Source organism: Schistocerca cancellata, chromosome 4 (assembly GCF_023864275.1).
Source record: "Schistocerca cancellata isolate TAMUIC-IGC-003103 chromosome 4, iqSchCanc2.1, whole genome shotgun sequence".
NCBI lineage: Eukaryota > Metazoa > Arthropoda > Insecta > Orthoptera > Acrididae > Schistocerca > Schistocerca cancellata.
The window spans coordinates 876,287,056-876,314,951 of NC_064629.1; positions in this window are offsets into that span (position 1 = coordinate 876,287,056).

Here is a 27,896-nt window from a genome sequence, read left to right on the forward strand (position 1 = left end):
TCCTATTTTCCTTATTTGCTAGGACGCTGAAAAATCAGTCATAGCTATTCCTTCAACTACCGTCAACCGAAGATGAAGGTGGTGTGCTTGTTATAGCAGTCTACACTTCGATACAAGATTTGCGCTTCAAGAAAGAGAGATACTTGTTGGCGCATGGTAAAAAGAAGAAAAAAGAAAAGAGAGAGAGAGAACTTTGGAATCAGGTGGCTCATTGTCATCAGTGCAGAAAAAAAATCGTACGAAGAATGATTTTTCCCATAATATTTGGCAAGACTGAGACGAACTAGTTCTAACTGGAAGTAAAAATACTGTGTATATAAAACACTTTTGTTCATAGCCTTATGGTTTTGGATTGCACACTACCTCTTATGAAAAGAATATGTTGACAGTCTTACGTTTCCCGCTGGCACAGAAGCAATAAGCCTTCAGGTATACACAAATTTTTCAGTATCATCGTTGTGTCTTAGGTCTGAGAGAAACAAGTCCATCTTCCCCTGGTCTGATTGAACACATACCGAAGTCAGTAAAAAAAATCTTCCATGATTCACGAGGTACCCGATTTCGTTATTATATACTATTTCATTAAATTAAAATAATCTTTTGAGAAGCCAGTAAGATAATTCTTGCAGAAATCAGTGGAGAGAATGTTCCTCATAACAACTGTTATTTCTATCTGAAGTTTTACGTAATCTCAAAAATTGCGTTCTCACTACCATAATAGTGCTATCATGACTATAATATCCTTTGTTATTATTACTATTATTATTAAAGTTGATTCGGATTACATGAGTAGGGTAAAAATATCTATGAAGACAGATTAAGGAAATATGTTGTGTTACTCGACGGAAGGACCTACAGGTATTAGTCTTACTCGCTAAAACAAATTAAAATTAAAAAGCAGTATTTCCATAAGATTCATGAAAACGTTTCATTAACACTTTCAAATGACACATAACGTTCGGTAATATTTTGAAACATACCATTAGCAGTGTATTAGCTGAGACAACAAGATCTTCTAGGATATCTCATTTGGGGGCACAAGTAATAGCTGCAAAAATATTTTTGGGTATTAGGACACACAGCTTCACTTGCAATAATTCTGCAGATAAATTATGTGTTAAAATTAAGCCACTGCTGCAGGTGAGGTTTGATCTGGCATACATAATAGATTCCGTTCTCATCTCTCTCTTTTCTCAGAAGAGTTGTAACTTTTTAAGAATAAACGGTTCACAAAATAACGAACTGATTGAGAGAGCTGAGACGATGTAGACCAGTCAAGTTTGGCAGCTGAAAGCAAGCTAGTGCTAAAAGGAGGTTGCGGCACAACGGACAATAAGACATGTGTACTACTTACGTCTAGAACGTAACTGGAGTAGGGGCCCACGTGAGTGGATTGGGGTCCAAGTCGTCTTCCGGGCGTAGGAATCACGTTTTCTCTAAAAACATAAGATAAAAGCCGGATTGGTTTCTTCGAAAATGTCTTGACTGAAGTTCCGCGCCATCTTGCCGTCCTCATCCAGTCCAACCTTGTGGTTCATCCGAAATAATGTCGTCGGTGGACGTTAAATTCTATTTTCCTCCGTTGTTTATAGCATTTAAACGAATGCATTACACAGCTGCTTCCCTAATCTCTATTATTCCTCCTTATGTTTAAGTCTGCGAAGAAATGTAGAGAAATCTCAAAACTTTCTGCAGACTGTGTAATTTATTAAACCTACGTGATATGAGTGCTGCGAACAAGACAACAGTCATGAAGGCAAATGCCTCCTATAAGTTCTAGAAATGTTTAAATTTGTTTCATCGGCATTCCTTATTATGTATCATAAACTAAATATGATCTTTAATGTTAGGTAAGTGTTTACTTTTTATACAAACGAAATCATAAAACACTAGTATTTACTGGATGCATGATAAAATATATGCATGAAATTTGTGCGAAATATGTTTTTGCCACACATTTCGTGGCTGAGCGTTTAATCATTGCACACAGCTGTTGTTTTGTGTGTAACAAACAGAGAAACACTTCAGTGCTATCAAATATTACCTGCAACGACAAAAAACAAACCCAGACATATCCAAATGAATGACAGCAGATAATATAAGGATATAATCCTCGCATCTGGAAGCCGTTCCATTGGAAATAGTTACGATCAAGGCAGTAAAGAGACTTATTCTTAGCCATTTCCTTTTAAACAACGAACATGCAGTTTTTAGAACATTCAGCATCTTATTTCTACGGGCCTAAATCCTTTTAAGTTTATAGGTCCTGTATTTCTCTAAATGCACCATATTGTCTAGGTTATCTGCAATTTAACGCTCCCCATTTTCCACAAAACGTAAAATTAACAAACGCTCACAAGCTAAAACACGGATGCTGTTACTGTTCTTCGCTACAAAGCTAGTCAACGGACATGAAGCGTTATCGAATCTGTACTTTGCCGCCAATCGCGCGGGACGTATTTCACAGAAACTCTTTATCGTTAGTTTCAGAAGTTTAATACCACAATGTGATTTTTAATAAATAAGTTATCGGAGATGAATGATCTATTACACTGAAATATATATACAGAACTACTGATACTGCAAAATATCTTAGGGATATGTTTATATTTCATGATAAACCTTTTATGAGTATTTTTAATTAAAACTACCAAATTTATTTCTTCTGTCTCCATTAAGGCCCCGGCTCTATTTACAGGCCCACATCACACAAAAGGAATGCCCGTGAATTTTATCATCTAGTACAGTGTATCAACCAACGGCCTTGCCGCATTGGTAACACCGGTTCCCGTCAGATCACCGAAGTTAAGCGCTGTCGGGCTGGGCCGGCACTTGGACGGGTGACCAGCCAGACTGCCGAGCGCTGTTGGCAAGTGGCGTGCACTCAGCCCTTGTGAGGCAAACTGAGGAGCTACTTGATTGAGAAGTAGCGGCCCCGGTCTCGGAAAGTGACAAGCGGCCGGGAGAGCGGTGTGCTGACCACATGCCCCTCCGTATCCGCATCCAGTGACGCCTATGGGTTGAGAGGGTGACGCGGAGGCTGGTCGGTGCCGTTGGGCCTCCATGGCCTGTTCGGGAGGAGTTAAGTTTATTTAGAACAATGTATCAGTATAGGTCTCCATATATCGTACGTAACAAATGCTCACAAAAGACTGATGCATGCAGTTCTTCGGGACATTCGGAAAATCGCTGAATATCTAATCTATCGTGGTACAGTTATTACTCATTGTTAGAGTGCTAAATTTTCCTTTTCAGTACAAGTATTACTTCTTGGCCGATGTCTTTGCTATTAAATGACACTCCTTTGACTCCAGTGTAGTTCAACTTAATTCAAAGGTATAGTCCGATTTACCTAAATTTATAAAGGTTTTTAAACTGAGAAACCGTTGTGTGTTTGTGAATGTGTGTGTGTGTGTGTGTGTGTGTGTGTGTGTGTGTTTTGTGTCTGAGTGTGTGAGGTGTATAATATTTAGATTTGAAGATAATTACATGTATTAACTGCAGCAGATAATACTGATATTTTTTTGAATCACAAGAAAAGCGTTAGATGCTGAAAAACCCTATAAACTTAACGAAGAAAGGCCATTCAAGATATTTTGTCAGCACTGCTGCCTCCATTAAGATTATTTTTAAATCTAGCACATGAAAAAATGATGTGTTTTCATACATTTTAAAGCGACCGAAGCAAAAACCACAAATATTTCTGTACTAACTGTCATTCGTACAATAATTTCAACATATGAATCTTTAATCTTCATTCACTACTGCGAATCTTTCACTAGGTTAGTGAAAGAAATCTTGTACACATCCTTCGATATCATGGTATATCATGGTATTTTTCTTTATAGTTCATGTCCAAAAATTGTATCTTGCAACTCTTCCATTTGGTGCGAGTTTGCATACAAAAACAACCATACGGGAATTGTGAGTCCACCTTGATGCAAAACACTTTTTGTTATTTATTTATTCCCAAAACTGGTTTCAGCGACAAATATCATCATCAAAATCATGTGCACATTCTTCGATATCATGGTTTTTTAGAAAATAGCATAATTATAAAATAGTGTAAAAAATTTTTACCTTTGTACCGTTAATTTTTTTAAAACATTGTTTTCTGTGAATACTTTCGTATTACCTTATTTATTATACGTTACAGCATGGTTTTAAAGATTGCTATCGCTATTTGCGGTATGTTTTCTGTGCATTCTGTTGCCGTTTTTCTCGGCATACATCATGTCATCTGCAACTGGGTGAGCGGCTGTTAATAAACAAATACATAAACGTGAACTTATGTATGTCAGCGCTATACAATTGGGACTGCGTAAGTGTTGTGGATGCAGTTTTCGTGTGCACTAGGCTGTTACTTAGTTAGTCGTATACTCACGTATGTTGGATGGCGTGCAGCTAATTTTATACTTCTTGAAAAAGCAAGGGATCCCAATAACATTCAGAACAAACAACACAGTTTGAAAAAGGCTAAGACCAGACAAAAGAAACTCAACGAAATTCAACAGTGCTGGAATATACCAACTCACATATAACTCCTGTCAGGCTCAATACATGGGACAAACAAGCAGAAATTTCCGAACGAGGTACACAGATCACATGAGAGCTCTAAAGAGTGACAGCACACATTCCACTTCCACAGAACACCCATCCCGGCATTTGCCTGAAGCGACTTAGTGAAATCACTAAAATCTAATTCAGGATCGCCGGACGCGGGTTTTAACTGTCGCTCTCTCGAATCCGAATACAGTATGTTAACCACTGCGCCACCTCCCTCGGTCATCAAGACGGACTTAAAATTCCCATATTGTTGGTAGTTCATGTCCATTCAATAGTTCATGTAGATCACTTCAAGCCTCCTTCGACAATACAGACGTTTGTGAGAAAAATATTACTAAGTAGCTAAAATGTGTCAAACAAAATCAAGTCATTACACACGTATTTATACCATTTAAAACTATAGAGCGAGTTCCCGAACGACTCCCCATCGTTCTCTAAAGATAATGCTTTATTGCTGTAGTTCTTCATCCGTTTCTCTTCTGATTTCGCTAGTTGGTCGTATTGCCTCTGTTTAATACTACTGACCACTTCGTAAATTTGGTACTTGCCACAGCCCAAAAATATCCTATAGCAGTTGCTCGTTGGATTTTTCCAATATCGACAATACTTTTGTGTTTCTTCTCCATTTCCGCATCTCCCTTGCTTCCTGGTTTTTGTTTTTACAAGCTTTTTTTTCCCTTTTTTATGAATGTGCTTGTTCAGTAGGTAACCTATATCTCAGATACTTGCTTATTTATAATTGTGATATTCTTCATGTCATTTTGTCACTGATATTCTGTTATAAAATAAATTGCATTTTATTTTACTTATAAAAATTTTCTATTCGTTCTGGAGTTGGTGTTCGAGTTATCCGTGGCCATAATTTTGCTTTAAATGTATTCGTTTTATCTTACATACGTTTAGGTCATATCTACCTTCTTAAAATACATATCGCACTCAGGCAAAAAAAGGTTGTAACACGAGTCGAAAAAGGGTATCTTTAATTTATGTCACTGAAAGACACGTGCGAAGTGCCCCAAGTAGACACTGAGATCTGGTTTCCCAGAACAGAGCGGATCAGGTAGTGGAAAGGGGCCAAGGTCAATTACTGTTAGCTATACAAGAACACACACAACTTTATTCCTCAAACCAATGCACAGTTTTCTCTCTAAAAGAACTAGGAACGGCTGAAGGTCCAAGTAACTTTTCCAGAATAAGTTTAAATGATTCCTTCTAAAACACCAGGACGTAGAGTAACGGCTGAAGGCCTTACTTAAGTAACATTTCAATATCTTCTCGGCTAAAGGCCGAAATAATTTCAGATGAGATAAGGAAATTCTTTAGAAGCCAAACATTTACAATTTTCGGCTAAAGGCCATATTAAGGAAAATTCAAATAAATTTTTCTGCCGAAAGCCCAATAAAAAAAGTTACATAAGAAAGGAGAGGCTTTAAAGATAAGCTGTTACACGGTACAACAAAAACGTCTTAAGAAAACTTGAAATATCTTGTCGGTTGAAGGCCCAAACAATTAGTCAAGAATAATTAAATACCACCTTAAGATAAACTTTTACAGAACACGGCTGAAGGCCGTTTCAAGAATTCAAGACAATTAAAGTGAAACCTTACAGACAAGGATTTACATATTAAAGCCACAGATTCTGAAACAAAAATGGCTGAAGACCTAAATACAGAGCAACAAGAATTTTAAATAAAATACGGCTGAAGGCTTAATTATAAAATAGTTCTCGTGAAGTCGGCTCAAGGCCATATTCTAAACATAAAACAGACGATATTAATACAAGGATAAAGGCCTGCCGGCCGCGGTGGCCGTGCGGTTCTGGCGCTGCAGTCCGTAACCGTGGGACTGCTACGGTCGCAGGTTCGAATCCTGCCTCGGGCATGGATGTGTGTGATGTCCTTACGTTAGTTAGGTTTAAGTAGTCTAAGTTCTAGGGGACTGATGACCTAAGATTTTAAGTCCCATAGTGCTGAGAGCCATTTGAACCATTTTGATAAAGGCCTGGCACAGAACCTGCGACCAAATAAAATGTCAATCACAAACAACAAACAGTGGTGCTCAGAAGTGTTCCAAGAGTCGGCCTGGGGAGGAAACTCTAACAACCGTTTACGTGAGACAGGCAGCCAATCGTAACGCTAAACAATCGTGTGGCAGCCCGACCCAGGGACGGCTGAAGAAACAGCCAACAACCTGATCAATTCCCTCCTCGCTGATCTGTCGCAACCGACCGACTGACTACTCCAGTACGCAGACAGCATTCATCTGCTCAGTGGAAATCACAGTAGCTACACACAGTTCAATGTGAACACACTTGCACAACAACTCGAACAATCATAAAAGCAACCACTGTGGAACAACAAGGACGAATGACTTCGACACGCACAGAGTTTCCACGAGCGGTCGGCGACCAAATACACGTCATCCGATGAGACGACCGACCTAACGACCAACACAGGTCGTTGCCACTCAAGTTGTGTGTGTCGGCGACGGTCGGGCGAGTCTGGGCTGTCCGATGGTGACTGCAGCTCCAACCCCATTCAACTTCACGTCCGTTCGTAACTCGGAGACACGGCGACCCGCGCACCCTGGCTCAGACCTATCCATGCAGAGGTAACTCTCGCCCACTGGCCATGAGATCTCTGCACAAGGAAGGAACCGACCAACGTCCGGCAAGATGGCCAAGTGACGAGGCCCAGAAGCGGTCAAAAGACCAAACACACGTCGCCCGATGAGACGATCGACCGAACGACCGACCAGTGGTCGTCCCGCTCCAATCTCCTCCCGTCAAACAGTTGGTGTGTGTCGCCAGCGGTCGGCGAGCACTGGCTGTCCTGACCTGAATGGCGCCCTGTCCCCGACTTTACTGCTGCCGCGACCCGACTCAACTCCCAACTGAACTCCAGACAGACGACGACCTGGAACTACTAGCGGTCGCTCCAGAGTTGGTACGACAGTGCACTTATAGATACGCGCTGCTGCTGCCACTGACGGGCAAGCAAACCAGCAACCTAGTGACGCCAGTAAATCGAATTAAAGAAAAAACGAGGTGACAGAACCACAAAAACAAGATGACGAGCAATAAACGGCGCGAGCTCGAGCCGCGCGCGGCTCAGATACTCCATTACATTGGCACACTTCACACTTGAGAACCGTTCTTTGTCGAGAATCTTGGCCACCTCACTATGCCTTGCCTATCGTACGTTTCTATCCATAGGTGCAAAAATTCTTTGAGTCAGGAGGAGGCCTGTAGCGAAACCGTAATTTGGACATTGGCTCCACTTCGCGTTTGGCGAGCGCTGTACATTAAGTGCAATTCTGAAAGTTGGTATAACGAGTATTGCTTCATCTTGGACAACCACCTGTAAACTGTAGTAAGCTCCTACGAGAACACATCACAGACGATTGTGTACTGTTTTACAAGATAGTGTCACAATCGCCGATACAACAGTCATAGCTGACATGAGCAGTTCACAATCGCACGTGCATCCATTCGTACAAGATGTGGTATAACCTGGCATATTCACTTCCGGCCATTGTTTCCTGGTTACTAAATGTGTGGAGGTGCTATGTGGCTAAGGATAGACAGGTAGAAAGTGTGAATTCTTGTAAGCTGTCCTGTGTTTATACACAAAGTCTGATTTAGTTAGCCGGTTGTCAGCAAGTTTGAAGATGCAGGATAAACTACTGTTGATGCTGATGAACTCCATGTCAGAGAATCTTTGACATGTCATTGCTAGTTCTTTAGAAACCATTCTGTGAAGATGAATGATCTGTCTTATACTACCCCTAGAAATTTGCTGTTCGTTTGCCGAATAGATCCAAACATCATTTTTTGCAAGTTAGCTGTTAAGATGAAACGTGATTACTTTTGTGCTAATGCAGCTTGATTGAAATATTGAAGGAAGATCAGGGGTAATGTCTAGTCGACGACGACAGATGGAGCACAGGCTTGGATCAAGGAAGAATGCGGCGGAAATTGGCAGTGTCCTTTCAAAGAAACCATCCCAGTATTCTTACAATCACGGAAAACGTAAATCTGATTGGCCAGATGGATAGTAGAACCGCCGTCCTCCCAAATACGAGTCGAGGGTGTTATTACATCTACATCTACATCTACATTTATACTCCGCAAGCCACCCAACGGTGTGTGGCGGAGGGCACTTTACGTGCCACTGTCATTACCTCCCTTTCCTGTTCCAGTCGCGTATGGTTCGCGGGAAAAACGACTGTCTGAAAGCCTCCGTGCGCGCTCTAATCTCTCTAATTTTGCATTCGTGATCTCCTCGGGAGGCATAAGTAGGGGGAAGCAATATATTCGATACCTCATCCAGAAACGCACCCTCTCGAAACCTGGCGAGCAAGCTACACCGCGATGCAGAGCGCCTCTCTTGCAGAGTCTGCCACTTGAGTTTGTTAAACATCTCCGTAACGCTATCACGGTTACCAAATAACCCTGTGAAGGAACGCGCCGCTCTTCTTTGGATCTTCTCTATTTCCTCCGTCAACCCGATCTGGTACGGATCCCACACTGATGAGCAATACTCAAGTATAGGTCGAACGAGTGTTTCGTAAGCCACCTCCTTTGTTGATGGACTACATTTCCTAGGGACTCTCCCAATGAATCTCAACCTGGTACCCGCCTTACCAACAATTAATTTTTATGATCATTCCACTTCAAATCGTTCCGCACGCATACTCCCAGATATTTTACAGATGTAACTGCTACCAGTGTTTGTTCCGCTATCATATAATCATACAATAAAGGATCCTTCTTTCTATGTATTCGCAATACATTACATTTGTCTATGTTAAGGGTCAGTTGCCACTCCCTGCACCAAGTGCCTATCCGCTGCAGATCTTCCTGCATTTCGCTACAATTTTCTTATGCTGCAACTTCTCTGTATATTACAGCATCATCCGCGAAAAGCCACAAGGAACTTCCGACACTATCTACTAGGTCATTTATATATATTGTGAAAAGCAATAGTCCCATAACACTCCCCTGTGGCACGCCAGAGGTTACTTTAACGTCTGTAGATGTCTTTCCATTGATAACAACATGCTGTGTTCTGTTTGCTAAAAACTCTTCAATCCAGCCACACAGCTGGTCTGATATTCCGTAGGCTCTTACTTTGTTTATCAGGCGACAGTGCGGAACTGTATCGAACGCCTTCCGGAAGTCAAGAAAAATAGCATCTACCTGGGAGCCTGTATCTAATATCTAATATCTAGTGCACCAGCTCGCTCTGTAGCCCTTGGTCGCACCCTCCACTTACTAAACCTCTACCTGAGGAGTAACAAACCTTTGGTCGGAATGGATACCATAATTTCTAGCTTCTCGTGGCTTGCTGCAAGTTTAGGTGTCAGAATATTCGAATTTACTTGATATGATCCAGGGCGTGTCTGCTGTGTGGTAAGCTTAACAGCGAACACAGATCGTTGTTAAAGACCAAAACTGAGTTTATTTTGACAACTCATCTTGTTGCCCATTAACGCTTGAAAACATGTGTTTCCTAGAACTGCACTGCCCTTGTTTCCACACAGTGTGTGCAGGGAACCGTAAACTGTTCGTATCTTCTGAGAGGTAACGGCACCACTTGAACCAGGCCATCGTTAAGTTGTCCTCACACAGAAAATCGAAGCTAGCATTCAGCATGGAATTTCACTGTACGAAGTCCGCATTAAGTTCCGTCTGAATGTGCTGCGAAACGTGAACCAACACAGCGCAAGATGCTTTCCCGAATCGAAGAGATACCATGCTGGAATACTGTTTAATAGAACTATGACGCGATATCTGTTGCATTTTGTAGAAGATCGTGCAAACAACGAAAATAGGCAGTTTGAAGGCACTAGTTCATTAAAGATGTACAGAAAACGCGTCGTTGTTGCTATGATTTTTTTCAGTAATATCCCAGGAGACTGTCCGTCTGATATTAGAAGTGCTGTCATGTCACTGACAGGGCAACTAACTCAGTTGGAATGGCTAAAACCGATTAAAAATTATTTTAAAGTATGGATATACGTTTGTTGTACAACCCACAAGTTATATGAAAACTCTTTATTTTCATTCAATAGATGTCTGAATTTAAAGACTACAGTTAAATAAGTCGCTGAAGAAAAAATACCACGGAACATTTATGGTATCGTGGTGGATGTTCATGTTGGATTGCTCCAGTATAGATACAAAACGTCGACGTGTTGCCTTTGTCAGGCGTGAACATTGTCCCATCTGCTGTGTTTTAATCACTTCGTTGAAACTCCATATTTGCACTTCGATGACAACAAATTTCTGTTTTGTATACATGTTACTCTCTTAGTATTTGAAGTATGAACATACGTTTATTCAAGCAAACGTTTAACTTTTGAGGTAATACTACATCATTTGTGAGTGTTGTGACCATGCTGGTGATAATCATCTGTTACAAAGTATTTTTTCTATGGTAACTTGTGTGATAATCACTTGTTACAAAGTACTTTTCACTTTTTAACTTGTGCTTCTCTGGTCCTTACATTCGTTAACCTTCAGAAATCGTTTGCAAGCAAATGGAGATTTACACAGATGAATGCCCTTGTTGGGTTGTAGAATTGACGCCTTCGTCTTTTTGAATAACTTTTATGTTGTTTTAAGCGTTGCAGGTGGGATGTTTCCCTTTTAAGTATAAAATGTGGAATAAGAATATAAACTACTCCACATTTTTTAGTTTACCATGTCTGTGTCATTTCCACTGACCATGTACACTGAAAACTTAGTTTAAAATGAAGTTGTAGCAACAAACAATCCATCAATCCGAACTTTATGCTGTGTGAACATACAATGATGTTTCAGTTTGAGCTTCCATGTGAAATTATCAAATATAATGTGTGTATAGGAGGGCCCCCTATCTTTTTCACATTTGTCCATTCTGTCCACGGACTGTATGTGAGAAGAACAACTGTCGACAAACATAAATCTCCGTATAAACTCCAATTTCTCGGATTTTCTCTGCGTCGTCGCGACAGTTATGTGGTAGGAAGCAATAAGTTACCAAACGCTTCTTGGAACGTATTCTACCGGAATTTCAAAAGTAAACTTCTCCATGACAAACAACGTCTCTCTTGGGGCCACTGCCATTGACGGTTTGGTTTGCTTGTCCCTAAAGCCCTCGCGCTTACTAATAGATCCCGCGATGCGGGATGATGATGGCATTGAAACAGAGGATGACAAGCGTAAAGCTGAAATACTAAACACCTTTTTCCAAAGCTGTTTCACAGAGGAAGACCGCACCGCAGTTCCTTCTCTAAATCCTCGCACCAACGAAAAAATGGCTGACATTGAAATAAGTGTCCAAGGAATAGAAAAGCAACTGGAATCACTCAACAGAGGAAAGTCCACTGGACCTGACGGGATACCAATTCGATTCTACAAAGAGTACGCGAAAGAACTTGCCCCCCTTCTAACAGCCGTGTACCGCAAGTCTCTAGAGGAACAGAAGGTTCCAAATGATTGGAAAAGAGCACAGGTAGTCCCAGTCTTCAAGAAGGGTCGTCGAGCAGATGCGCAAAACTATAGACCTATCTCTCTGACGTCGATCTGTTGTAGAATTTTAGAACATGTCTTTTGCTCGAGTATCATGTCGTTTTTGGAAACTCAGAATCTACTATGTAGGAATCAACATGGATTCCGGAAACAGCGATCGTGTGAAACCCAACTCGCTTTATTTGTTCATGAGACCCAGAAAATATTAGATACAGGCTCCCAGGTAGATGCTATTTTCCTTGACTTCCGGAAGGCGTTCGATACAGTTCCGCACTGTCGCCTGATAAACAAAGTAAGAGCCTACGGAATATCAGACCAGCTGTGTGGCTGGATTGAAGAGTTTTTAGGAAACAGAACACAGCATGTTGTTCTCAATGGAGAGACATCTACAGACGTTAAAGTAACCTCTGGCGTGCCACAGGGGAGTGTTATGGGACCATTGCTTTTCACAATATATATAAATGACCTAGTAGATAGTGTCGGAAGTTCCATGCGGCTTTTCGCGGATGATGCTGTAGTATACAGAGAAGTTGCAGCATTAGAAAATTGTAGCGAAATGCAGGAAGATCTGCAGCGGATAGGCACTTGGTGCAGGGAGTGGCAACTGACCCTTAACATAGACAAATGTAATGTATTGCGAATACATAGAAAGAAGGATCCTTTATTGTATGATTATATGATAGCGGAACAAACACTGGTAGCAGTTACTTCTGTAAAATATCTGGGAGTATGCGTGCGGAACGATTTGAAGTGGAATGATCATATAAAATTAATTGTTGGTAAGGCGGGTACCAGGTTGAGATTCATTGGGAGAGTCCTCAGAAAATGTAGTCCATCAACAAAGGAGGTGGCTTACAAAACACTCGTTCGACCTATACTTGAGTATTGCTCATCAGTGTGGGATCCGTACCAGATCGGGTTGACGGAGGAGATAGAGAAGATCCAAAGAAGAGCGGCGCGTTTCGTCACAGGGTTATTTGGTAACCGTGATAGCGTTACGGAGATGTTTAACAAACTCAAGTGGCAGACTCTGCAAGAGAGGCGCTCTGCATCGCGGTGTAGCTTGCTCGCCAGGTTTCGAGAGGGTGCGTTTCTGGATGAGGTATCGAATATATTGCATCCCCCTACTTATACCTCCCGAGGAGATCACGAATGTAAAATTAGAGAGATTAGAGCGCGCACAGAGGCTTACAGACAGTCGTTCTTCCCGCGAACCATACGCGACTGGAACAGGAAAGGGAGATAATGACAGTGGCACGTAAAGTGCCCTCCGCCACACACCGTTGGGTGGCTTGCGGAGTATAAATGTAGATGAAACGTACCGGTCGTTGTTGGATCTTCTCTATATCTTATATTAATCCAGTCTGGTAATGTTCACCTACTGATAACAATTACTCAAAAATCGGTCTTCCAAGTGTTTTTATACTAGCTTCTTTCGTGGATGAATTACATTTCATTATGATTCTTCCAACAAATCTCCGCCTATCACTTAGTTCAACGTAAACATTTCACATTAGGTTTCTCCGAACGGTTACTCATAGCTATTTTGTAATTGTTACTAATTTCAGCGATTTGTAGTCAGCAGTGTATACGAACAGTAATGCATTTCGTCGCCTATTTGTGTGAAATGTCCGCACCTCGTGGTCGTGCGGTAGCGTTCTCCCTTCCCACGCCTGGGTTCCCAGGTTCGATTCCCGGCGGGTCAGGGATTTTCTCAGCCTCGTGATGATTTGGTGTTGTGTGTTGTCCTTAGGTTAGTTAGGTTTAAGTAGTTCTAGGTTCTAGGGGACTGATGACCATAGATGTTAAGTCCCATAGTGCTCAGAGCCATTTGAACCATTTGTGTGAAATTTAAATTTATTTACGTTCAAGCTAACTGCCAGTCCTTGCACCAAGCATCGATCGTCCACAAATTTTACTGTATTCCTCTACTGTCTTACTATAGACAAAAGCAATATCTACGAATACACTCATGCAGCTTCCGACGATATCCATTAGATCATGTACATCTATTGTAGACGGGAACGTTTCTGTAGAAATTATCTGTACATCTGTCCATTTTATCCTGTTAAGAACAAATTGTAGATTCGCATCAGAAATCAGTTCCTGAAATCAGTCTCTTAGCTTGCCGTTACTCGGGAACTTCACACGTTTTGCAAAACGACAGTGTGGAACTCTATGGAACACTTTCCTGAAGTCAAGGAATATATCAATATGGGCGCCCTTGTATAGTGCTCTCTAAATTTAACCGACGAACCGATTGAGCTGAGTTTCGCTAGATTTCTGTTTACAGAATCCATGTTCATTCGATTATTTGTTTGCGTTAGAGTATCAGCGATTTTTTCTCTGGGAGGACATTGGGTAAATTTTAAGATTTTTTTAGCGTATTAGCCCATTAGTGCCTTCACAATTACCTTCGGAATTTTTCCCGCAAATCAGTGAGAATTGTTAATGAATATAACGCAGCTATATCACACCCATTGCGCTTGCCTGACCAGATGCCGTTAGAGGACGCTGCACTTCTGATCGTCTCTGAGCGACCACCGGTCACGGTGGAATCCACACCCACGTTCGCTTTCACGTTGCGGCTTTAGACCTCCTTGTACGTATCACATCGCGATTACACTGCAGTTTTGTTTAAGAAATTTAATCTCTTCCGGTCGTCGGTTGTAGTTCTTTTCCCGTTGTTTGTTCAAAGTGTATGTCCTTGTAGGCATGTACGGAGGTACTGGGAAAGGCACGGCCGCGTTCTGCTGGCCACATCGCGTGTTGCCCTTAGCGCGGCGGTCGTGTCCAATGAAGCGGGCAGCTGTTTTCCACCTGACCTGCGGCCAACTTCCTGTGGCGTGCTATTTACGCGTACACACACATGCGCTCACACATACTCATACACACACACTTGCACCTCTTACCTGCAGTTAATTAACTTCTGTGCAAAAGTGTCGCCCATCCTGTTAGAGAAGCATATGTATGCGTGTAACTCTCTGCAGTTAGCCCACTGATATCGGCCTTCTTCCGGTTAGGAAATGCAGTTACACGGCAATCTCCACTATTTACGATTACTCTGAAAAGAAAAAAATGTGATTTAGGGCACTGGTATTACTGAACTCTGTCATGATGGCATGAAAATTACCAAAAGTCTTTCACGAGAGTCAAGTGAGTTTCAATAGGTATTACGGATGGTACTTTTCGTTCCTGTTGCTTCCACGAGGCTGGAAATTATTTTATTTTGAATACACAGGTTCATCTGTTTTCGTTGTTTACTTTATTTGCAATATTTTTCGAAATATATTTATGGTTTCATCTCCAGGCACTTAGGCACAGTTATTGAAATGAAATCTTGCTGCTGTACCACAGTACCCTCTATATAGTCTCATATTTAATATATTAGTCTCATATTCACTACTTTAGTGGGGACCGTGGTATAGCTACTAGATATAACTGCGGGTTTATTTTGTTGCGATAAATGTACCTAAGTGCACGAAGACGAATCCATAAAAATGCTTGGAAATCATTTGCAATAAAGTATTCAACAAACCGAGCATTTTGTTATGCTCCAAATCAAAATATTTTCTGTTTTATTATGCCGGCAATGAGCAGCCTACAGTAGCCTTACTTTATAGATGTTGGAAGCATTTCTTCGTATTTCACCAATAATAAATATCCTCGAATTCAGTATCTAAGCAGGCTACATAGAGGCAGCTCTATATCTTGGACACATAAAATTATAATTTAAACAACATTTTATATGTAAAGAGAACGAAATGTAACCACCTGTTTACTGTGGGAATCTCAGTCTCTGTTTGGGATGACTCAACAATACTAGATAAACGACAGTGAAAATATTTGTCCAGACAACAGACACTTTTAAGTAGACACATCTGATTTCTACTCATAGAAGACTAAAAATGAAAATAATCACTCATAAGACAAGTTTGTTATGGTGGGCTTCTATACACATATTCGTTTATAAACAAAACGACAAGTTTGTGCTGCCCCGTTGATAATCCCAAATTTGAAACAGTTAATGTCTTGATTTTTACATTAACTAAAATAGTAAACACGGACAATTATACGTGTTCCGACGAGAAACACAAAATCATCAGTTCAGTCGCCTACGTGACACAGGGAGGGACATAATATAATAGCTACAAATTAGCCGAGGAGCATTATATTTAGTCAGATCCTGTTAGAAAACTCCTACAAACACTTTCAGAACGGACTCTACGAATTCAGCCTGTAATATATTGCTTGTAACAACAGCCAACACTGTGTCATGTACACAATAATTATTCCCCTTCTCCGAAAGGAACAGGAAGAAAAGCAAATGTGTGAAATCATAAAAAATATTATCTTCAGCATACTGTGTAGTGATTTTCAGATGTAGGCCTAGATTTAGGAAATGAAGGCAAGCGAGTACTAGAAACAAACAATTAACGTAAACTGTATACTGATTCCGAAGGAATATTGTTCTTCACAACTAGTTTCTCGGAGTGTAACATCATTAGTTATCCACACCTAATTTCTTCCCCGTCTCGAAAAAAAATATACGCCAGATTATACCACGTGTCACAAAATGAACGTAAACTCTTGGAAGAAATTCTTAGAACGAAGACGAGGGAAATAAAGCGAATTTAATATCATACTGCTACCACGATATCTGTGATGCAAAGCAAGAACATTGGTGCTGCCCGTTGCCATCGCTAGCGTTCCTGATCTTGTCGGTGGCAAGAAGTTCATCGATGCAGCCGCCTCCTATTCGTAATCAAACATTCACTAAATCCAGACAGGAGACTCTGTCTGTTGACTAGCCGTTCACGTTCTTGTGTGGCCACTACATTCATGAAGTAATCTAGTGCACATTGTTTCTCATTCCGTACAGCATTTCAAGTTGCATGCTATCGGGAACTCTGTAAAGATTTAGTCTTCACAATCCTCTGTCCAGTAAAAGGTGGACGGTAGTTCTTTCCACGATTTGACTGAGCGATAAAGCGCAGCGGTTAAGGCTCGAATATCGCATTGGGAGGCAGCAGGGCTGAAATTTATATCCTGCCATCGAGAGTCAGGATTTCCATGTTTTCCGTAATTCATTGCAGGCTAACGCCGTGCACTATTAAGACACTGGACTCCCCGTCCGGCCACCTAGCTTTAGGTTTCCCAAAACAGTTGAAGGCAAATGGCAGGATGGCTGCTTTGGAAAAACCACTGTCGGTTTCCTTCACCATCCCTCCCACGTTCCTCACTGATGACTTTGTCGTCGGCGGGTCGTTAAAATCAAGTCTTTCGACCTCTTTCTTTTCCTCATCCTATAAGCTGTAACCTACCTCTCGTAGCTATTCCAGATGACAACCCTGACTCACCCTCCCCCAAATTCATTCCACATTCTTTTACATGCAACTTCATGTACCGTACTTTCACCAAAATTTCTTACCTACAGTTACCAGGAGCCTCAGCGATCAGAGCAGAGCCGGCCTGTGTGGCCGTGCGGTTCTAGGCGCTTCGGTCTGGAACCGCGTCAAAGCTACGGTCGCAGGTTCGAATCCTGGCTCGGGCATGGATGTGTGTGATGTCCTTAGGTTCGTTAGGTTTAAATAGTTCCAAGTTCTAGGGGACTGATGACCACAGATGTTGAGTCCCATAGTGCTCAGAGCCATTTGAACCATATTTTGATCAGAGCAGAACAACTCACTTCGCCATCATCATGTCACGAATTCCTCGCTGTTTTACCTCTTTCAAACTTATTTTATTTTATTTTTACTAAGCAAAGATAATTTGGCCGCTTCTGAGACCATCTCCTACAGGGGGAATGTAAATAATAGACATTAAAAAAAAGAAAACCTTATTATTCATCGTTCCCTTTCCTGTTCCGTTCAGGCGTGCAACGAAAGAAACGTAGCTGCCTGTATGTCTCCACACTCTCTTACTTTGTCCTCACCGTTCTCAGGCGCAGTATATGATCGGCAAAAGAATCTGGGATACCCACTACTGAGTGTCAATTTTCTAAATTAATTGGCAGGATGAACGAAAGAAGACAATCTCTTTCCTCGCAAGAATTACCATTCAGGTTTCCTCGCCAAGTCTGTAGCCCGTTATGATGAGTAAACAATTTGCACAATCCTGGCAGCAGACGTTTCATACCTTATCTTCCACTGAGAATGAAACACTACTAAGCATCATTTATGATGTATCCCCATAACTGCGTAATGTTTTTCCGTATTCTGCCATAAATCCACTTTTTTCCTAATTTTATAAAGTATATTCTGTCCTTTATTAGTTGGTAACTTGATGAATTGTTCGACGCAGAGACGGACTTAATATACCGATAAGATGGTACCCTTGTAATTTTACATTTCGTTCCAACTGTATTGCTTGCCTCATATTCATACGATGTTGCAGATCGAAAATGCTCCACTATTAAGAGATCTTCTTTATTGCCCGTGTTTCATCCGCGTATGTTTAAGGCAAGCCAGCCACTAAACTAACGGAAGATACATATTGAAATTCTAGATAAGAGATATATACCATAATCCATCTGTTAAGTTAATGCAGCCTTTATGGAGTTAAAATTATTTTGATTGTGAAAAAAATTATACAGACTGCTGATACGTACAGGAAAAGAAATTAGCTTTGGCATACGCTGAGTGATGAGACTTAGGTTAAAAACTAAGAGAACTATATGAAGACGTGGAGGTAATGATCAGGCCAAGAGCGACTTGGTTCCGTCCGAGTTTAATTAAACACAATTAAGTTGCTCCTCTGACGCTGCACCGACGTCGCGCCAGCTCGTACGGCAACTTGGCAGTATCCACACCAGTCAAAGCTTTGTTGCTGGAAGCTAAATATTGGCCATGAACGGTCTTTTCCGTACGCTGCGCTCTTGGTTCGGCCACGTTGCCTGCGGGATGACTGGCAATCTTAACTCCAACCGACTCTGATAGACAGTTTCCGTTTCCCACGATTTTCTCAAGGGTTTTTTCTTTTTAGTTTTAAGCATGCGTCCTCATTTTGCCTGCATTTTAGCCATCAAGGCTTATTTATTTTTCAGTATCTAATATACTCTAGGCATTCACCAAAATTCAGCAACCAAATCTACAGCTTGAGACACGGACATTTTTGAAACTGAAAACAATAATTTTGATTTTCTTATTTTCAGGTTAATTAATGCTCTTGGTTCGGCCACGTTGCCTGCGGGATGACTGGCAATCTTAACTCCAACCGACTCTGATAGACAGTTTCCGTTTCCCACGATTTTCTCAAGGGTTTTTTCTTTTTAGTTTTAAGCATGCGTCCTCATTTTGCCTGCATTTTAGCCATCAAGGCTTATTTATTTTTCAGTATCTAATATACTCTAGGCATTCACCAAAATTCAGCAACCAAATCTACAGCTTGAGACACGGAAGACATGATGCGGTCCCAGGATTTATAAGTGGATGCTTCCCGTTTATTTAACTTTCTTATCGTAGCATCTGGTAAATGGAGACTTACACTGCATACAGTGACCAAAATGTTACAAACCAACAGCAAATCAACACATGTACAAACCAATAAAGAACATTTTCGAATATTCTATGCTATCTATGGGCAGCATGGTCTACTAAACTTTCCTTACAATCGTTTAGTGTGTTTTGTTAGTTTGAAATTTGGTTCTCAGTACTGAAGGAATCACTGTTGATATTAACTACAAGGGTTTCGCGTGACTACTTTTGGTGTCTTCAAATGGTGTTTTGAGTAATATATTTGTTCATTTGGCTGTTTTATCTGCATGAAACTCATATTTAATAATAAAAATAATATGTGACAGTAGCCGGCCGGTGTGGCCTTGCGGTTCTAGCGCTTCAGTTTGGAATCGCGTGACCGCTACGGTCGCAGGTTCGAATCCTGCCTCGGGCATGGATGCGTGTGATGTCCTTAGGTTAGTTAGGTTTAATTAGTTCTAAGTTCTAGGCGCCTGATGACCTCTGCAGTTAAGTCGCATAGTGCTCAGAACCATTTGAACCAATATGTGACAGTAACGTTACTTTCATTGTCAACAAATCCTCAGCTGTTTGTATTTGTGCCAATAGCAAGATACTCTTCACACTGTGTAGCACCAAGTATCGACATGCCTTTGTTGGAGAAAAAGGTTCTTCTTTTTGTTGTTTTTGCCAACAAACAAATACTGTCACTCCAACAAAAGTGTGTTCAAGGTTGGTGTTGTAGTTCATAGGAGTGCATTTTTTTTTTCAAATGTACTAAGCTTTTAATTAAAGAACAAGTAAGAAGAGCATTAATTAACCTGAAAATAAGAAAATCAAAATTATTGTTTTCAGTTTCAAAAATGTCAGTGTAAACACCCAAAACGATAGAGAACTTCGGAAGGCTAATTGGAATTAAAATGATTTCGTATTTTTTTCAGACCGCTCGTGATGTTTTCTATGAAAAAGTTAGAAGCTTGTGGCCTGTAAAAGTTATTGCTGTTTTCTAAGCATCGACATATTGTCAACTGAAAGCATTATGAACTTTTATATAGCAATTATGTCAAGATCGCTCAATTAGTACAATATTCACATCACCGGTTTCGGCAATTTATTAGCATTTTCAGACTTGAAAATTAATCCACTAATCATCGTCATGATACACGAACTATTAAGTTACATGTACCTTGAGGTTTTGTGTACAATGATGAAGCTGCTAATGGATTAATTACCACAACTGAAGATGCAAGTAAAGATCCGAAACCGGCAATGTGAATTCTGTAGTAAGTGGACGATGTTGACGTAGTAAATTATTATATATCGTTATTTGTGGTAGAACATCAATTACAACCTGTAAACCTGGTGCATATTTAAAACGTAAAATGAGTACTCAACAGGTCATAACGTACAAAAAATTTTGCCATTTTGCGCTCTCAGTGTCCAACATGAAAAAATGTCAACAATAGCCAGAATAATTTATTTCGAAGACTGAGAATAAATACAGTTTTCTATGCAAAGTAGTGTAAGCGTTGTGATGAAAAACGTTGTCTGACATTGGTCACATCCAGCTCAACTCCTGTCAGTTAATCGAGTAACATATTTCGAAAACTGGCAAAACTACAGCACCGCCAATCGGTCACATGGAAGCTAGCGAAATTCACGCATCTCATTTTACGGCAAGTAGCCTCAGTACAATAGCAGAAGCGTCACGAAAATTTTGATATCCTGTGACAGTTGCTACACTTAATTGTGGCATTTACCTACTGTAGTTGGTAACTGTGATAACATAAGCCGAATGTTGTATTTGAATAGACCTGTGACGGGTGACGCAAGAAGTCGATCAACCGAAACTGTTCATTTCTATCTATATTCTGTAACTCACTGTATTACTGTATACTGCACGGTAGAGGGTATTTCATTCCCTTATTTCTCTCTTCCTTTCCCTTCTACCCTTTCTTGGTGAATATAGCACGTGGATCATGTCTTTATGCGCTACAACCGCTCTTACCTTATTCATATGATAAACTGTTTTACGATTTGTAAAGAACGTTGGTTCTTAAACTTCGGCCAAAAGAACGCTATCTTTTTTCCAACGAATCACATTTATGATCACCAAGCGTCTCAGTAAAGCGGTCGTGCTGACAGATTCGTTGAACAACAAATCTCACAGTATGTTTCTGAATTCATTTGGTCATCTCCTACAATCTGACCTCGAAAAATAAAGTCTCGTGCAGTTCTAGAGACTGGGTGAATCTTGTACGTGATATTCTTTGTGTCTATACTGTAATCTCATCAGGGCTTTCTCAAAAATATTATCTAAGTACTGGTGTTGACCTAACTACAGCTGGTTTTGTATGTTCGTCCCACTTTCACTTTCTAACTATGTGACTCAGTCTAGCAACCGATCAAAGGCATCGAACTCAAAAACTACTAGCTCTTTCTCAAAATTCATGCACATTATTTTGCATTTATCCACACTGAAGGAAGAATTGATTCTTTACGCAACGCCGCTGTACTTTCTAAGTTATTCTACATTTCCCTACCATCATTGTCAACTACATTTTATGACAGTTGCTACAGTTAACTGTAGTATTAATCTGCCGCAGTTCGTAGCTGTGCATTTGAATAGAATTAATGACTGAAGAAGCTGAACAACCGGCACTAGTCATTTCTAACTATAGTCTGTAACTTGCTGTATTACTGTATACGGCACAGAAGAGAGCATTTCATACCACAATTTCACCGAAAAATCTGAGTGTTCTATATTACATGAATTGAAATAACTCTGGTTCTATCACGTTGCCTTGCGGCACTCCCTGGATTGCCTATACTTCGGGCAAGTATTCATCGTAAGTTATAACGCACTGGTTTCTACCAATCGAAATAGTCTTCGAGCCGATCATGTGTTTGAGAAAATGCTACGTACTCTCGTTCCATTGGTGTAATTCGCGGATTGTCGAATATGTTTTGGAATTCTAGGAACTCGGATAGTGCCTGCTCATCTTCGTCGATGCTTTGCGAGACACCATATTCTGTGAAAAGAACGTACTTTGTTTCATCAGGGTATGAAAAAATATACTGATTTTTAATTAAAATGTTTTCTGTGGGTACATGTGTCGTTATTTTCGCATTCAGAAAATGTTCTAGAATGAAGAAGCAGAGAAACATTAATTAATCTGGTTTATTATTTAGCTTTTCTGTCCATTTAGCCTTCTTTTAAAACAGAACTAGCTTGAAGTTTTTACCCGTCCTTCACTGAAAATTTTCGCTGTGAATTTCTTGTACGGATACCTATAGCAAGTGGTTATCTCTGGAAGCATATGCTTTTATAAGGTAACAGATATAAAACAATGTAGCTCCTTGACATCAATAGTTCTAATGAAGTCAAAAACGGTGCAGCGAATGAAATAATTTATTTAGAAACAGCTTAGTTGTGTATGGGCCTCATCATTCGTATGAACTATCGGCAAAATACTGTGTTTGCGTTATACTGGTTCGTATCAGAGCTAAGAACATATTTTTCTCAGGCTGTGGGAAATATTAGGTTTACCTGAAGACAAGCACTGGATAAATATTTCAGTGTAGAAGTATCAGCACAAGAACGTGTGCGGAAGCATATTGCAACAGCGAGAGTTTACAAAGTGTCGTATTCTAACAAGTCCTCGAAGTTCGGATTTTTTTTTATTTATCATAATAAATGGGTAGATCACATAACTAATGAGGAAGTATTGAATAGGATTGGGGAGAAGAGAAGTTTGTGGCACAACTTGACCAGAAGAAGGGATCGGTTGGTAGCACATGTTCTGAGGCATCAAGGGATCACCAATTTAGTATTGGAGGGCAGCGTGGAGGGTAAAAATCGTAGGGGGAGACCAAGAGATGAATACACTAAGCAGATTCAGAAAGATGTGGGTTGCAGTAGGTACTGGGAGATGAAGAAGCTTGCACAGGATAGAGTAGCATGGAGAGCTGCATCAAACCAGTCTCAGGACTGAAGACCACAACAACAACAACATCATAATAAAGACCATAAGTGTGTCAGTTTTCCTTGTTACATTCTATTTTAGAACAATTAGAAATTATAATTTATATTCCTTTTCCATCGTCTAACAAATAATACTTAAATAATGATCTTAGGGCTAATATTCTGCGCAACTTAATTACTAATGCTGTTGTTACTGCATTCTGTTTGGAATTGACCCGAAGTACTTGCCTGTCGAGTGTTATGAAGCCTTGCTTCGCTTTATCAGGCGCTTGGTTCGAAGACGTTTGAAGAATTAATTATCACTGGGTGCCTTTTATGTGATTTTTCGATAGTAGTTTTACAGTACTTTAAGACAGGATACGTATTCGGAAGGGATATCAATAAAAACCTACTTCAAGAAATTATCCTGTGTAGTAAAATGTGTAGCCCATCAATCTCAATCTGAGGTTTGTCGTTCATGCTTTTCTTTATTTCATTTCAGTTGGGATCCTAGTCAAAATGCAACGCTAGTAATAGAGCACGCGTTGTTGTACAGCTGATGTCTGTCTGCGAAGCACAATATATGGAGTAACAGGCCCATAAATTAACCTCCTGTGTCTCTAACACCCATTCTTTTTCAATTTTAAGAAAATAGTTTGCGGTAAAACGATTCGTATGTTTAAATTTGTCTACAGTGTTGGAGATAACGCGTAAAATCTTGACGTTTAAGCGACTGTCACATCACCAGGTTAAATACAGTCAAGTCTTTTCTGCCCCTTCTCTCACAGCACATAATAGCCTCCATATCATTTATTAATTCTCAGGACCGATAAGGAAAAACACCTGTCAATATAAGAGAAATGTGTACTAAGAATCATGTTTTCCTTGTTCCGTACGTTATGGAAGAGAACAATGAATTATTAATATACTTCAACGCAGCATGTATTGACGAGAGCAGAGAAGGTCTCACTTCTGCTCACAGGGACGGACGTGGGTGTTAGCATCCCGCAGAGAACGCGGCATATATGTTGCCACGTGGATGGCGGACGCATAAGTCCCTGTCACATGTTTTAGAAATCTAAGAGAACTTTTCTGAAAATAGTTTTGCATGCTTAAAATTATGAGAACTGATGAAGAACGCGAGTAATGTAGTTTTAAATGTGTTTAAGACTAGCGCTTGCCTCGACGGCGTGGCTGGCGGTTCCCGCCTTGCCGCCCTAGATCGTGAGAGATCTTGAACTACTGGCGATGTCTATTTGTGTATAGGAAAGGACGGGCTGGATAAAAGCTGCTCTAGTGGCGAGCTGCCGACCGTTACGAGGCGAGGCGAGGCGAATAGCGCGCAACCGGTTGCCAGCGAGCACCGGGTTCGAGCCCCGGCTCTATTCATCTAGCAGTTGCGTAGCGACTTTCTATTCACTAGCGCAGCAGGCTGGCCGTGTGAGAAACATGTACGCTCGCCTCACGTGCCTAGGAAAGCTGCAGATGCTACGGTCATCACACTCTACTTTCGCCCAGAGTGATCTATCTATCGTCGAACCGAATAATTCGATTTCTACAATCGTTTTCTGCCGATAGATAGATGAAGGCCGATCCCTTAATTTATCATTCCTAAACGTGCTAAATGTTATGCGCGTAGACACAAAGTACACACTGCACAGAAACTTATTGTGAGGTTAATATCTCGTACCAATTCTTGAACTTCACGCAGGCAACTGCTTAAAAAATCGCACGTGCTAACAACAGCCACACAATTAATTTACTTCGTTTTGAAGTTTGTCGCGAAGAATCAGCCACAGTTTGAGTGTAATAGCAGCGTATAACGTAGAAACAAAAGTAGCCTCAACTATCCACAACTTTACTTCACCCTTGTACAGAATGGACTTAAATATACAACCTTAAAAATATTTAACCGTCTTACTTGTGAATTAATGGTGCTGGCCGATAATGAAAGTACTAATACCAAATCCAAATTAATTTTGCTTGGCAACACTTCTGATCCATACAAGAATATCGGAATAGATAGAATGTATGTGGCTGGGTTATATTAGTTTTTTCTTGACATATTAAGAGTTATGTAACTGGTCAACTCATAGAGAAAATGTATCTTATCTCGAAACCTCCTGACATCTTTCACATCATAGTGCAAAGACGTGTGCCGGCCGCGGTGGTCTAGCGGTTCAGGCGCTCAGTCCGGAACCGCGCGACTGCTACGGTCGCAGGTTCGAATCCTGCCTCGGGCATGGATGTGTGTGATGTCCTTAGGTTAGTTAGGTTTAAGTAGTTCTAAGTTCTAGGGGACTGATGACCACAGCAGTTGAGTCCCATAGTGCTCAGAGCCATTTGAACCATTTTTTGCAAAGACGTGAATGTGATATACGGGACATGCATAAAAAATGAAACTACACTAAAACGAACTTTTTTTGAGGAGTATATGTGTTACCATCTCCAGAAGTAGCAGTGGAGTCTTTCATTGTGTTTTTAAGGATTTGTTATGACAAGAGATTGTCTCTACATCTGTAGTTTCATTTAGTTGGCACAAACCATATACGACAGCTGTAGCAAAACATATTAAAGATATTGGCTGTACTTTCATATTAGTTCGTTAAGTTAGTATATGAAAATAAGGATATTAAAGAAATTAGGATTTTAATAAGGTTTAGAAGAACAGCGTAACAGCGTAATGTTACAACACAAAGCTTATCGAAATTTCAGAAATGTTTTAGTTGCCATATGCTTTCTTCGTCATTTCATCTCTTACTTTCACGCTGTCAACAGTACTAGCTGTTTATCTGAATCAGTGTATAATATATGTGCTACTGTAGAATGTGAAGACCGATTATTGTTCGTGCAGTGTTAACGCATCGCTTTTCGGTGACTGTAAAATTTGACATAGATGTGCTGTCAGAAAGAGAAAATCAGTGCTGCACCAGAAGAAGAATACTGACGTATAAAATAGAGGGATACTTCGGGGTTTGCTTCCTAGTTGCAAAAGAACACAGGTCACTTCTATGATAAACGCTCTCACTCCAAACGCTAAATTTAAAATAAAGCTGATAAAAGGCGTTTCGTCTCGAGTGTTTTGGGAAAAACTGAATTACCTAATTTCGGGTTTCCTTGAACTATTGGAGATTCTGTCTTGAATATATGTGATTTATGTTAAGAAATTATGTTTCCTCAAAGTGGAATACGCAAATACTGTCATAATATGTGTCAGCGGTAGCAGTTTTATCGAGTAATCCTCCGTAGAAAAAAGTCACAGCAATGTGTGAGAGGTTTTAATACCGTAGATGCTGTAAATCACCCTCTAGCACTGTGTGTAAGACGCATGGTACTAGAACATAATTTCTAAAATCACTTAATACGTTTTAAACAGGCTTCTATTGAACTTTCTACCTTTTCTAAGTGCACGTTGCAGCATGGCGGGCACAAAATTCTTCGCTGCACTGACTATTGTTAAGAGACCTATGACGCCTGCGCTGAAGCTGAAAACAGATATGCAGATGAAGCTGCTACATATTCCACGATCTGATGTAAATACCTGCAGACACACTACCGATTTCGATATTTTTATGAGTGTCTGTAGCCAGAAAGAGAGACAGTTGAAGAGTCCTTAGTATTCTATCGTAACCCAAATCATAGCTCGCATCTTGACACGGTTTGACTTCTTCACGGAGATACTGTATCTGTGACGGAATTTAACCCGATCACTCACTCTTAGAACGACTTGCGTTTCGTTTTCCTCTTATTACTACTCTTTGGCTGTCAGAGTTTCTTCTTCTTCTTCTCCAATTTGCAAAACCATATTCTACCGGTGCGCGAGCAGCATGTTGCGACCTTCTACTCTAAAAACCACGTTATGAGGAAATGTAGATGCGTTGTATGGAAGTAAAGACTGTTTTTCAGTGTTCTGCTGCACGTATTAGTCAATGATTTGTTTAAATACCACAGATAAGTTTCCTCATAAAGAAATTTTTTACTTAGATTTCAACAAAATTTCTTTTTTTTTTGTTATCCAAGATGTCTCGAAAACTTCATGATTCCTTAAGATGGTAATGATGATAAGAGTAAACACTCAAGCGTATCACAATATCGTCAGATATGTGGTGTATTTGATTGTAGCCTAGATCTGTGCCTAAGTACGTCTTCAGACGGAGGTATAAAATTCTTGGATCACCTGCCCGTACTGTTTATTATGTGTGTGCGTGAGTGAGTGTGTGTGTGTGTGTGTGTGTGTGTGTGTGCGTGCGTGTGTTTGTGGGCGTATTGAATTAACTACATCTATTTTTTCTGTGACACACTTCGTACTAAAAAATCCTTTTTGAATACTACAATATATGACGTTATTTTGACTGACAACAATTATTTTTTTCTTATAATAAAAAATTCTTTAGTT